Genomic DNA, 15,283 nt, shown 5'->3' with positions numbered 1-15,283 from the left:
CAACATCCATCTTCCACCTCATCCACCTCAACCATCTCTTGTTCCACCATCACCCTCACTAGTTTTTTTTGTCCTTTTTTTATTGAAATTCCCCTAGACACATTGAGTGAAATCTAGCCATCTCTTCTCTTGGATATTGACTCATGAGTGTTCCTAGACCTTCTAAGACCCTATCCCACTCATCACACACCCTTTCCAAGCTTCCCAACACCTCACATTAGCTATCCATTATATCTTGTAGGTTTCCTGTGATTCCTACAGGATCATCCTGTAGGTTTCTAGTACATCCTATAGGTTTTCCTAAAACGGCCTGTTTTGTGGCCGAATTGATGGGGAACCTCTAGGAGTCACAAAAAGCCTCCTAGGACCCTTCCACACAATCCAGACACTCCCTAAACCTTCTATCCATCCTCAACCACTTTCATCCACCTGTCACATCCACAAGAACAATTAAATTGCATGCTTGATTTTACCAAAGAAAACCAAAAAAGTGAAAACAGATTTAGTTTAGTTTTCTTACTCACACATTAGTATGGTTTGATTCTCTTTACTTCTCTAACTTAGATAGTTGAATTAGGTTAGTGTTGATTTAGAAATTCTTCTTAGCATAACCTTTTAAATGGTTAATTAGGATACGGTGTGCTTTAGCATTACATGTTGTTTTCCTCATTACTGCATAAGAGTAGCTCTCTTAGAATAAATTTGCTCTTCTTCCATCAAAGAATCATGCTGCTTTTGACTCTATAGAAGTGTAGCTTGGAACCCCTGGGGTCTCTCTTCGGATGAACAGTGACAACAGACAGGACCTTCACTTTTACTTGTGCATATAGCATTGTCACCTCCAAGTTTGTACAAACCCCGGGTTGATAAGTAAAGCTGGAAGCCCAGGAGTTGCAGCATCCTCGCTGCAATACTGGTGCTCATCAAGGCACACTCAAATTCGAGTTCTAGAACACACATATCCAATGTTTTGAAGACACCTACATCCAAAATTCCCGAACAAGATGTTGAGGCACTATTCATGCAAAGATCCCGTGGTATTCTCTCTGTACTAGGATGAAATAATGGACAATGTTCAGGCTTCTATTAAGGAAAGATAGTTGGATTTTGTGGAAAATCTTATGGAAAATTCCAAGTCTGCATTAGAGCTCTATTTATGCATTTGAATAACTCCATATTACATCCAATATAAAGAAGAACTATTGAACGATGAAATTATAAGTTACTGTTGATCTCTGAAAGTAATCAAAAAAATCAAAAGACCAAGAACATTCATAATATCTAAGTAACCAAAGTAATGTAGCTAACATATCTTATTGTTCAAGTTCATAGGTTCTATGACACTTCTATGAGGTCTACATTAAACTTTATAAGGCAAATCAACTCATTTGGAAACCATCCATTTTAGACATACAAAAATATCATCTCTGTAATCAATACAAATATTTAGCACTATGATTATATACCTAAGGGACGAAGTATAAAAGTGTGTTGAAATTAAAGGAACCAAAACCATATGGATCAAATTTAAAGCATATGAATGATGAAGACATACAAAGTGACATCTTTCTGTGACATTCATGGTAACATACCTGAGTTTATTATGATACCAACGCTACCATAGTGGATGGGGTATCTAGAAGGTAGAAGTATGAAAACTTGTGCTTAGAGAATACATAAGAGAAGAACCTTATAGAATTCATCTCCTTGGTTCGTATCCTAGTTTGAAGACTGTAACGTTGGAACTCTATGGATGGATTACAATTTGAAGCTTGTCTCCGTGACACCAGTAAATGAAGAAGTCACATTACCCATATCTCCTTCCTATACATAATACAAGAATGAATTACATCAATGAATATGACCTAATTGATTAATTTTTTGTCATTGAAATGGTTGAGGAACCTTTATTGAAGAAAGTTGACTCTTGAAGACAAGTCAAAGGACCAGATCCGTGCAAAGAAAAATGTAAGGTTGCTGCGGTATGTATAATTTCTGGGTGCTTTTTATGATATATGTTATTTATATTAAGTTCACTAGGTCATGGTAATGATCATTTGAAATATAGAAAAAGGGTATACATAAATATATATTAGAGACCATGAAATATAAGAGATTGTTGAAAGTAGTTGATTGCATATGAATACTAGGTCTTGTGAGCAAGAAATGAAATAAGATAAAAGGGATGTCAATAGTCATTAGGTTTTGTAGCGTACTTGTAGAAGTTTTTCAATTCTTAAATAACATGTCTAGGTGATTATAGAGGATCCATGGTTTGTAAACCTGTTACAGGGAAAAGTGTCTATGCAGAACTGCTAATCCCACTAAGGCTAGTAGCTACCTTAGAAACAAACAAAGTAAAACTACTTTCGTTTTCCTTTATGAAAGATAGATGAGAGAAGAATAAAGGAGACCAATCTCTGTCTTGCGCTTGGTTCCTTGCCCGATTCCTCTCTCTTCTAATAGTCCTTTGCTACTTGCTTTCTTGTATACCCAGCTTCACAGAGTACTTGCAGAATCAAAGCAGCATAAAACTATATGAGAACATGGATCTATTGTCATAAACAATCTAGGATCAGATGTAAATTGACCATATAAATGCATAAAATATAAATCACACAAGAGTATGGAGGAAAACTTGAATAGCTTTATTGATAATCAAGAAAGAGCCAAGAGAGTTACAACTAGTTGTTTTGACCCGACATCATCCTCTCAGCAAGTAAGCCCTTCTTCACCTCATGAAAAGCTTAGATCACCCAACACTATGATGTTACCTCAAGAAACCAACAGCAATTCCTTATAAGATGCAAAATTCCAGCCTTTGGATCTCTAGGATGGGGGATCCATATATAGATGTATGTAAGGGAGATGAGTCAGCTTGTGATTTGATTAGTGTCTTCCCTCTGATAGTTCTTGCTTCCACTTGGAGATTGATGATCTCTTACTCATCCCTGGTCGAATTTAGAGAGGCAAGTGTCACAGGAGAAGTTTCTGGAAGATTCCATGCTTCTCCACCTCGCGGATTGACACTGACATTTGTCCCTTCTCGCCCATCGCACCCCATAGAAGGGCTTTTTGAAATGCAACGCACCCACTGTGTTTGTTTATGATATGCAACACACTTTGCCTATGGAGCAGGTGAAATGGTCCAGTTTTGACCAGTTCTAACTAGTTTTTCATGGAGAATTTCTGGGAGAAGCTGTAATCAGTTGACCTTGTTCTTTTAGGGGTTGGAACAACACTTTTAGGGACTTAGGAGCCCTTGGTTTATGGACATTTTATGCTTGGGGTTGCAGTGCCCAAAAATTTCTATAACAGTTGCCCCCTAAAGCATGAGGTCGTTAATCTTTTTTGATGTCGGGTGAAATGCTTTATCATGAGGATCCGAAGTTCTTTCAAGCTGGAAGGAGACCTGTAATAAGATACAATACAATACATTATCTTCATAATATTTTCATGATCTAGTTGAGTCGGGCATTCCCATGCTCAGCTTTATAAATTCACTTTCATGTACATGAGACAGACAATCATCCGAGTGTAGACTGATGATTCTGGTTGAGCCATCATCCCATAGATTGGATGATTATCTGTGTAGTAACGATGTACATTTCATGTCTTTATTTTCCTGAATATATATCGCAGCCTGGATGGATGAAACTAGATCCGGGGTCTTCAATCTCGTTCGATCTTCACTCAAAGTACAAGTCGATCCATGTGAGAGATGTTCTGGAGTCGAACATGGAAAGACATCGCCTGATTACCAACCAATGATGTAAGATGTTAACAGGCGCGAGAGGAATCACCGATAATGATAATGATCCTCAAGGTACTGCAGTACAATTCACGTGGTGTGAATAAGGGACTTGGCGTCGAACACCACGCAAAATATTTCGGTCGAAGGCCATTGATGTAAACCTGTTGCCGAAAGTGAGAAACTTGCCATTGAGGCATGCAAGCTTCAAAGTACTGTAATGGGTGTTCCTAGATTGACTTCTTGGATAATGAGCTGATGTCAACAAGAAGCGATCCGTCATAGGAGGGCCTTAATGAATCCTACATCAATGACACAGAACGGAGCAAATTATTTTAATGGAGGTGAAAACGTCTGGTGATATAAGGTTCAGGGTGGCGGTCATGAAAGAATGGAGCGTAAATGTATTGCAGCGGGTGAGACACAGGTGGATTCTCTGAGTGAATTCTCTTGAACATATCGGCGACACTGACATGATGGATTGGTAGCATTAACCCCAAATGTGGATGGTGTGATGTGACCAATGAATGAAACAACCCAACCCGACTTGGATGCGGAGTGAAAGTGTCATGTTCAAGAGCGACTTGCTACCAACAAAGTTTCTTCAAGTTTTCTTACCAATTTTTTCCCCAGTCATTGCTGACCAGTACCTCTTTATTTTTGTCAAGCTTGAGGAGGATAACATATGCTTGTTCTATAATTTGCCCTTTGGGCAAACCCATCGCTATGTTTTAACGAGCCTAGCGATAGTGAAACTTGTTCTTGTCTACTATGGACAAGTTTGTCGCTATTAGGTTTTAACGAGTTTAACGACAAAGATAACTCGGTCCTTTTCAATTTTAGAGAGTCTGAAAAGGGACGTAAATGAAACTCCAAAAATCCTTTTTCATCATCTAATCCCTTAAGTCCGAAAAAGTATAAAACAATACAGAAGGGATGAATTTTCGATACTTTTAATGAGCCTAACAAAACAAGCACTCGATCTTTTTGTGTAATAATCCCTCAGGTCCAAAAAGATTAAAATCTAAAGGAGGGATAGCACTTTCGGTCACTTTAACGAGCTGGAGAGGCCAATGGCTCGGAAATATTTTCATATTTTACGAGTCAGTTGAAAAGAGCTTGAAGGTGACTCGTCTTTGAGGAACGAGGGATAAATTTGGGTAGCAGCTGATTCTAGGTAAGGTTTGGAATTTTCCAATCACGGTAGTGTTAAAAGGATGGCTAACAGGATCACTCTTCGTAGCTGTTCCTCAAAAGGGGTAAAAAATCAAATGGAGGTGAATGATTGACCAATACAGGGTGGAGGTGATGATGAGAACATGACCAAGGCTTTAAAGGCTGAAGTACTACATTCACAACTGTTATTTACTAGAAATTGGTTCATTTTTTATTGAGCTTAAACGCTGGGGAAAACATTTGCTCATTGCTTATGTTTATTTTTTAACGAGCATGAAGTCCTCATTAAAACTGCTCGATTAATCCAGTCGCATAATAAGGATGTCTCATATATAAAAACGACAATTTTTCAAAGCTTTGCCTCACATCCTTTCTTTATGCAAGTTAGGAAATGACCAATCCTACGAGTTTAAAGGGTTAGAGGACCTACAAATTTAAAAAATAAATGGTCGCTCTTCGCTTGCATGCCAAAAGGTTTGCATGCTCCCAGGTATAAAATAGAGTTTCAAGGTCACCCCTCAATCTACTGAAAAAACATTTTTTTTATCGAGAAAGGCTTACCTCTTTCAGGTTACCAAAGATTGTTTTATCTGCACCGCAAACAAAACACTTCTTCAGCGATGCCTACCGAAATAGACAAAGGCGAGTGGTGCAGACGCCTCCACCCACATAACTTTGACAAGGGAATCTTATTCCAGTCTAACCCCCTTTTCCAATCACGGATGGGAGTGTCAGACTAGTCATATATCTCTCGCGGAAACCTATCCTATACCTGAAGTTTTCCTGCCGAAGCAGACCAGGGTGCATGCCCCCTGGGTTTCAGTCATGTCCTCCGAATCACTCGCGCTCATCAGGTGGATGGACTGGGGATTGATGAGACATTCCTTGCGTGAAAAGACCATTCAGGGATGGTATATGACTATTTGCCATGTGTGAACCGGGAAATGAAAGTTGGTCTACGAGCTTGACCACTCTTCCTTCGTGCGGAAAACAGATTACTCTAAAGAGTGATGAGACAATGGCTCCCATGCAATAAATATAGTCTCGTCCAAGGAGTAAATTATAATCCAGGGGTCCTTGGACTACCATTACGTTCATTTGAATGGTTTTCCCTCTCAATGTTATGGGAACATTGGGAAGGATCCCTAACGGTCGACTGGTTCCTTTGTCGAAGCCTGTTAGATTTCTCATCTCAGGCAAAAGCGATGGCGGACCAAGCGCTTTCCAAGCAGTCGAGGAAAGGATACTCACAGAAGCCCCTTCATCTATGATGGTACCGGCCATAACCATTCTATATACTTGAGCAATGATTCAGAATGGTACACTAGCCGGTAAACGGGGTCTGCCTAGCTGATTCCAGTCGAAGGAAACAAATAGGTTGCTTGGAGGTGGGACCGAATAGGCGGCCAGGTATGACTCTGACGAACTGCCTTCCTGCGGTAAAGGAATGGGTAAATTTCCCCCATGTTCATCGGAGTCTGTGTTTACAAAAAGAATTTGGACGGTGTCATCCTTGTTCTCTTCGGTCACTGTATCATCTGAAGATGGAACCTCTGAAGGCAAGACCGGGTCAACTGCCGCCTCGACCTTTTGACTTTCATCTGGTATGGGTTTAGATGGTTTATCTTCAATGATAGACACTTCGGCCGATCACCTGGGCGGGTCAGCCGGATTTTCAACTAGTGACGGACTTGGCAAGAGTTTCTTATATCCAGGAGGAAGTCGTAACGGTGAAACCAGATGATCGTCCAAAACTCTTTTATCTTCATCTAAGAAGGGACAACGGTGGATGGCGTGATCGCCTTCACACAGTTTACAAAGAAATTTGCACTTTCCTTTTTGTCCAGGGGCTTCACTTTCACTAGTCGACGGTGTGTTTTCAACATGATCATCAGAGGTTGACAACACCGGGTTGTGCAAACGAGGAGACCAGTCCCTTAATATCCGAGGGATGCAGGGACAATCTCTATGATAGTGGTCTCCTTTGCAAATGACACATGGCGATTTGGGCCTGGTTGGTGCAGTGTGTGGATTTTCGCTAGACGACGCTTGGTTGCCCCTTTTCGCCTTTGGCTCCTTCTTCTTCTTCTCTTTCTTCTTCTTTTCCTTCTTCTTCTCAGGTACTTGATTTTTGGCTTTACTAGCCTCATCAAGCGAAGAGGAAGGAGGAGAGGAAGAATTGGATGAAGTAGAGGGTTGGGGGGCAACTCTGGAATTGTTTGGTTGCTAACTTGATTGTTCAGGAATTGCGGTGTTCTGAACGACGGAGGTTGACAAAAGCCATATGGGCAAGCCGATTGTCAATCATGGAAGCGACAATGTGGCCATATGGGGTGCACCAAAATCTCCCCAAGAGGAGAAGGGACTAGGATTTCCTCCAAGGGGAACTCCTTGGTTGGTGGACTCCATTTTCTAAACCTAAGACCAATGTGGGAAAGGTGATGATTATTCCGTTTAAAATAAATTTTAGACGCTTTGACACAACTTTTTTTAAAATTTTTAAGAGTCGATGACTCTAGTCACCTTCAATTTTTAATGAGCCTGAAGTGACAAGTGCTCAGATGGACCTTTTCCGTTAAGGAGTCTGAAAAGGAACGAAAGGGACTGCTCTGGAAATCTAGGCAGAGGGATTATGAAACCAATCACAAAACTGCAGAATACTTTTTACGGTAAAACAGTCAATCTTCCCGAATGCTGTGTTCAGTGCATTGCGATCGATAGGGCGGCAGACACGGCTTCCTATGGATAAAGGATTAAGCCTATTGTGGTCTCCCAAAATATACTCGATGGTACGTGGGAGCATAAGTCTGTACTGGCACTTATCATCTCAAAGTGGATGAATCACCCAACCAACAGTGAGAACAACAGTTACCAGGCTTTACGACGCCGGAATATGTCTCTAGCCTAGACTTCTAGATGTTGTGCGTTAGGTTCCAAAGCGTTGTTAGATTCATTAAATTTATTTTATAGTTGATCTTGCTTAAGAAATTTGCCTTTCAGGTTCACCGCGTGATGTAGATGTACAATTCCTAAAATGCAATCTAAGATGATAAACAGTCATTTTATCTTCTTTGTGCAATGAAAATCCTAGCTACTAAGGAAAGAGAGACAGTATTCTTTCAACAAAGAGCAAAGAGCACACACTATATGCACCATCCTAAATCAAACCAATCAAATAGTCTAAATGCAAATGCACATGCATGTATTTGTTTTCAGCCTTCTTAATATGTGAATGATAAAAAGAAAGCTAATGCGCAAATCTGAATTATTTTTCAAAGCGACAATTACTAACAAGTTTCTTTTCAAAATCAAAATGAAGACAATGACAACACTTTGCGATTTGGAAATGAAAACTTGCTTTCGACACTAGAAAAACTACTAATTCAGATCAAATACAATAGTAACAGGATAATCAACTATCAAGAACAATCAGGTCCTCTTCTATGACTGAAAACGACACTTGCGACACTTTCAAATCAAGAAACGACAGTACAATTACGTTACTTCTTTGTAAAGGAGAACTGAAAATGACTCAACAAATACACAAAAACATTTATAGTTCTTTGCACAATGGAGGCGGAATAACAGCAAGGAAAGGGGTTTCAAATAGAGGTGTACTGACTACAGGTAGCAAAACTCATGAATAGATCTGAAAAGAGTGAACACAGAAACCAAAATTTAGGAACAATGCCTAGTCTGATCAGCGCACCTGTAACACAGTGAATTTGAAATGCAGCGCACCTACTACACTCGAGAAGTGCGCTGAATTTGAGATTCACAGAACAGATAGTGCGCTGGACCAGGGACAAGACTTTGATTGGGTTCCGGGTCACAGTTTGCAGTTCAGTTCAAGGATTTTGGCCGAGCAAGTGGTAATCATTAAACCAATCACAAGGGTAGATCTAAGGAGGTTGCTGGAGCCACCACGAGGGCAATTAGAAAGCTTGTAAATCAGTTGTTTAATTCATAAACAAAACCCGGAGATTGACTGAAGCAGCGTTGATCTACTTTGCATTTGCTATGCAAATGCAGTTTGAAGGCTAGCTGGCTTGACTTCAGGCTCCGTCTGTAAGTTTATAAAGTAAACAAATGTGGATAAACAATCAATCTATTCGCTCCCCAACGGAGTCGCCATTTTGTTACTCGGAAAAGTGTCTATGCAGAACTGCTAATCCCACTAAGGCTAGTAGCTACCTTAGAAAAAAACGAAGTAAAACTACTTTCGTTTTCCTTTATGAAAGATAGATGAGAGAAGAATAAAGGAGACCAACCTCTGTCTTGCGCTTGTTTCCTTGCCCGATTCCTCTCTCTTCTGATAGTCCTTTGCTACTTGCTTTCTTGTATACCCAGCTTCACAGAGTACCTACATAATCAAAGCAGCATAACACTATACGAGAACATGGATCTATTATCATAAACAATCTAGGATCAGATGTAAATTGACCGTACAAATGCATAAAATATAAATCACACAAGAGTATGGAGGAAAACTTGAATAGCTTTATTGATAATCAAGAAAGAGCCAAGAGAGTTACAACCAGTTGTTCTGACCCAGCATCATCCTCTCAGTAAGTAAGCCCTTCTTCACCTCATGAAAAGCTTAGATCACCCAACACTATGATGTTACCTCAAGAAACCAACAGCAATTCCTTACAAGATGCAAAATTCCAGCCTTTGGATCTCTGGGATGAGGGATCCATATATAGATGTTTGTAAGGGAGATGAGTCAGCTTGTGATTTTATTAGTGTCTTTCCTCTGATAGTTCTTGCTTCCACTTGGAGATTGATGATCTCTTACTCATCCCTGGTCAAATTCAGAGAGGCAAGTGTCACAGGAGAAGTTTCTGGAAGATTTCATGCTTCTCCACCTTGTGGATTGACACTGCCATTTGTCCCTTCTCACCCATCACACCCCATAGAAGGGCTTTTTGAAATGCAACGCACCCACTGTGTGTATTTAGGTGAGATGCAATGCACTTTACCTATGGAGCAGGTGAAATGGTCCAGTTTGACCAGTTCTGAGTAGTTTTTCATGGAGAACTTCTGGGAGAAGCTGTAATCAGTTGACCTTGTTCTTTTAGGGGTTGGAACAACACTTTTAGGGACTTAGGAGCCCTTGGTTTATGGACATTTAATGCTTGGGGTTGCAGTGCCAAAAAATGTATATAACAAAACCCTATCTAAGATTAGAATTAGAAAACCCTATAAATAGAAACCCTAACTAATTGTTTTCGCTATAAAAAAAAAAACCTAGTTCTTGAGTTTGATAGGAATGATAAGTTTGGTGAAAAAGTCAAAGATTAAGAGGAAGCTAACCCTCTACAAAAAGATAAGTACCCTACATTTCCTTTATTACCATTATTGCTATTTTATCTTTGTACTTTGTCTCTTTATTCTTTCATAAAACTTTTAACAAAGGTTGCAGGTCAAAAGAAGAACTATCTAAGATTGACTAATAGTTAGAATAGTTGGAAGAACGTGGCAAAGAATAAAGAAAAAGAAGTCATTTAGAAGTTAATCCACCCCAGTTGGAAAGAGTGTTAGGTCCCTATAATATTAGTGTAGCCACATTATTGTTATTTTTGTGCCCATGTAGTGCCCATATTGCCATTGTTGTGCCCCATATAAGCCCACTATTGTTATTGTTGTGCCCTTACATTATTATTCTTATGTAGGCTCTACTTATATTGTGACCCCTTAGACTCCTATATATACAAAAGAAGTCTTGTCATTTGTATAATCCAATAATTGTTCATTTATGTAACATAAAGGGGGTTTCCCCCTCAAAGAGTATAATTTTTAGGTCATTGATCTGTCTTTCCTGTGAACTGGATGAATAACATTTGGTATCAGAGCTTTGGATTCTAAGGTTTCACTGCTGCAAACAGGCCATTGTGAAATTTTTGCTATAATTTTTTTTTCTACGAATGTTCAAAAGAGGAAATTTCCACCATGAGGAGTCGAAATCCTGATGAACTTCATGTAAAAATTTCAAACATTGGTTTGCTATATTTTCGGAGATATGATCCAAAGAAGTTAGGGTTTTTGCAAGCTCCAAAATTTCGCCTCAAATAGGTGACCTTGGGAAAATAATCATATCTTCCTCTAAGAGCATGGTATTTGAATTTCGTAAAATATGGCCAAAAGTGCACAGACTATAGTATCTTGTATATCGTTTTCATTTGCGAAGGTTGAAACAATGACACGTGGCACTCTGTACAAGTTTGCTCTACTGAATGAGTGCATAATCAGGACATAGTGGGAGATTGGACATAAATTTAATTGGAAGAATCCAAATTTGGTCTGACTTGTGGAATTGAAAAGAAGACTTAGAGGGCTATGCCATGATTGAATTTCATATCTTGGAGATATGAAATTACATAGATACAATAGTTTCAATATCGAGCTCTTAAAAACCAAGAAAAATGTGCGTATTTTTTATTTTTTCATAACCTTTGTTTCAAAAAATTAATTTGAAGTGATTCAAAGGGAATATTGAAGCATATATATCAGTATTTGGTTCTAAAATTTGTCCAAAAAAAATAGTTCTACACCCATTAATTCCTCAAAAAGATATACTATGACGCATGAAGAGGAAGAATTGTAGCATGATATAACAAAATTATGGGACCAAGTGCAACAAATTTTTCTCTCACAAAGAGCAACCAAACATGAACTAAAAGGGGACATCGATGGCTTAAAAGGGGACATGGATGGTATAAAAGGCAACATGTAGGTTTTTAAAGTAGACATGGATGCGATGAATGTCAAGTTGGAAGGGTTGACAAAGTTCTTGCAATAAAGGCTTCCCGATTGTGACAAGGTAATCCATGAGTATCATGATGATGACAAAAGGAATATGAATTATGATTTAGAGACTCCAATGTGGGTTTTAAGAACCACCACATTCCAAATATAGATATGAGGAAGTTTTATGGCAAGGATCCAGTAACATGGATACTACATATGGAGAAATATATGATCTATAGGATGTGAAACCCTCGCAAAAGGTACGTATTGCATCGTTATATTTAGAACCCAATCAATTTGTATGGTATAGATGGTTTTTTTCTCCTAAACCACTTGTCACCTGATAATTTTTTACGGAGGAAATGATATCTCATTATGAATATACAAAGAGCAAAACCTTCTTTAGCTAGTTGATAAATCTCAAACAAAAGGGTTCAATGACAAAGCACATCGAATACTTCCAAAAATTGAATATTAGGGTAACCAATATTCCAAAGGAGCATAGGATTGATGTCCTCATAGGGACTTTAAAATATAACATCCAATATGAGGTTCGCCTTTGGGAACCTAATTAATTGGAGAATGCATTCAGGGTGGCAAGAAAAGTTGAAAGAAAAATTATGGCAACAAGGAAGTCTACCAATCACAATTATAATGGTGGAAGTGTTGTTTCTCCTAGTATTCCAAAACCTGAAAGGTTGACCCCACAAAAATTGGAGGAAAAAAGAGAAAAATGGATTTGTTATAGTTGCGACTGAAAATACACTAAAGGTCATAAGTGCGTTGAGAAGAAATTATTCTACATAGGTTGTGAAGAGGAGGAAGAAAAGGAACAAGAAACATCAAAAGATGAGGATATACACCAGGAGCCAACCCTATAGAAAGAATAAATGAATTCGCCAATATCTTGTAATGCATTGGCATGAATTACCACTTCTCAAACTCATAATATAGAAGGATATATCAAGAAGAAAAAGTTAATAGTGTTGATTGATTAAGGTAGTACCCATAATTTTATTCATTGTAAGATAACCAAGGAATTGAATTGCTTCCTATATCAAGCACCAGAGTGTCAAGGGATGGTTGCAAACGGAGGAACTATAAATTTCTCAAAAAAGTTCCATAATATCAAGATAACCATGGGGGAAAATGTATTGAATAGTCCGATGCTTTCCATTCCAATCGGTGGTGCTGATGTTGTACTAGGAGTCCAATGGTTACAATCTTTGGGGATGGTAGATTTCAATTTTCAAGAACTTTTTTTGAAATGTTTATGGTAAGGAAGGGAAATTGAATTAAGGGGTATCATAGGGAAACCATGAAATATAATCAGTTCTAATGGCATGACAAAGATTCTGAAGAAATAAAAACAAGGTGTAATTGAACAATTATGCTCACTTGAGGTTCAAACATCGAAATCATCTATTTCTCCAGATCTCCAAAAAGTATTGGACAATCATTCCAAGGTGTTTAAGACTCCCAAAGTTCTCCCACCTATTCGTGATCGTGATCAAGCTATTCATTTGATTCCAAGAAGTGTTCCTCCAAATATCAAGCCTTACAGATATCTTTATGCCCAAAAGAGTGAAATTGAATGTATGGTTGCAAAAATGTTAGAGGGAGGTATAACTCAAACTAGTCAAATTTCTTTCTTTGCTCTAGTAGTATTGGTGCATAATAAGGATGGATCATGGCATATGTTTCCATATTATAGGGAGCTCAACAAGCTCACTATTAAAGCTAAATTTCTCATCCCTGTCATTGATGAATGGTTGGATGAATTACATGGAGAAATTTACTTCACCAAGATGGATCTTCATTCAGGATATCATCAAATTAGAATGAATATTGAAGACATTTCAAAAACAACATTCATAACTCATGAGGAACATTATGAATTTTTGGTCATGCCTTTTGGCCTTACTAATGTAACTTCCACATTTCAAGGTCTGATGAATTCCATTTTCAAACCCTTCCTTAGAAAATTTGTTTTAGTTTTCTTTGATGATATACTAATCTACATCAAGTCTTGGACGGATCATGTTCAACATGTTGACAGGGTGCTCAAACTATTGGAGGAGAAACAATTATATGCAAAAACCTCCAAATGTTTCTTTGGAGTACAAGAAGTGGAATATTTGGGTCATATTTTATCTCATGAGGGTGTTAAGGTAGGCCCTAACAAAGTTAAAGCCATTAAGAAATGGAAAATCACCACAACCATAAAGAATATTTGAGAATTTATCGAGTTGACAGGGTATTATCGCAAGTTTGTTAATAATTATGGGAGAATAGCAACACCTATAACATCATTACTAAATAAAGATGCATTTTCTTGGACTCCAGAAGAAACTAAGGCCTTTGAACATCTTAAAGAGGAAATTTTCCAAGCATCGGTCTTAGCTACACCAAACTTCACAAAAACCTTTACTGTGGAATGTGATACCTCAGGAAATGGAATTGGTGTTGTTTTAATGCAAGAAGGAAGACCCATTTCTTTTGGAAGTCATCCAATAAAAGGAAAATATCTACACAAACCTATTTATGAGAAGGAAATGTTGGCAATACTACATGCCCTAAAGCAATGGTGACCTTACCTAATGGGAGGACACTTCAAGGTAAAGAAAATCATGATAGTCTTGAATACTTTTTGGAACAAAGATTATATTTTGAAGAGAAATAAAAATGGATGACAAATATGTTGGGTTATGACATTGAAATCATCTACAAAAAATGGAAGAAAAATGTTGTTGTAGATGCACTCTCAAGAAAGCATGGGGTTGTCAAAGCATTGCTTTGTGCCATTTCTATTATCCAACCTGAGTGGATAACTGAAGCAAGGGATTAATGGAATAATGATGAACATGTGTGGACACTCATTGAAAAGTTGCAGTAATATCACAATACCTTTGATACATTTAGCTCCAAAAATGATTCATTATGGTACAAATTTCTCTTATATCTTTGTAAGAATTCCCAACTCAAAAAAATATTCTTTTGGAATTGCACACCTCTCCCTTAGGAGGGCACTCAGGATTTTTAAAAACTTACCATAGAGCCAAGAAGGAATTTTTTTTGGGATGGACTTAAATTTGATATTCAAAAGTTTGTGGCAGAATGTTTGGTTTGCCAACAAAATAAAGTTGAGACAATTAAGGCCTCGAGTCTGTTATAACCTTTAGTTATTCCAAGTCAATGTTGGGAGGAGGTCCCAATGGATTTTATCATAGGTTTAGTCAAGTCAGAAGGAAATAGTGTCATCATGGTGGTAGTCGATAGACTTACTAAGTATGCACACTTTTGTGCATTATCTCATTCTTTTAAAGCCAGTACAATTGCTACTGCATTTATGGAAACAATTCAAAAGCTTCATGGAAACCCAAAGATTATAATAAGTGATATAGATCTGATTTTCACTGGAAATTTTTGGAAGGAATTATTTTATTGTCTTGGTATTAAATTAGCTCATATCTCATCTTATCATCCTCAATCGGATGGGAAAAATGAGATAGTTAAAAAAAATGTTTGGAATTCTATCTTCATTGCTTTGTATCTGATAAACAAACACAATGGATCAAGTTGTTACCTCTAGCTGAATGGTGGTAT

The sequence above is a fragment of the Pinus tabuliformis genome, chromosome 7 (assembly GCF_031772625.1).
Source record: "Pinus tabuliformis cultivar Carrire ecotype Pingquan chromosome 7, CPIR1, whole genome shotgun sequence".
NCBI lineage: Eukaryota > Viridiplantae > Streptophyta > Pinopsida > Pinales > Pinaceae > Pinus > Pinus tabuliformis.
This window is presented reverse-complemented; position numbering follows the sequence as displayed.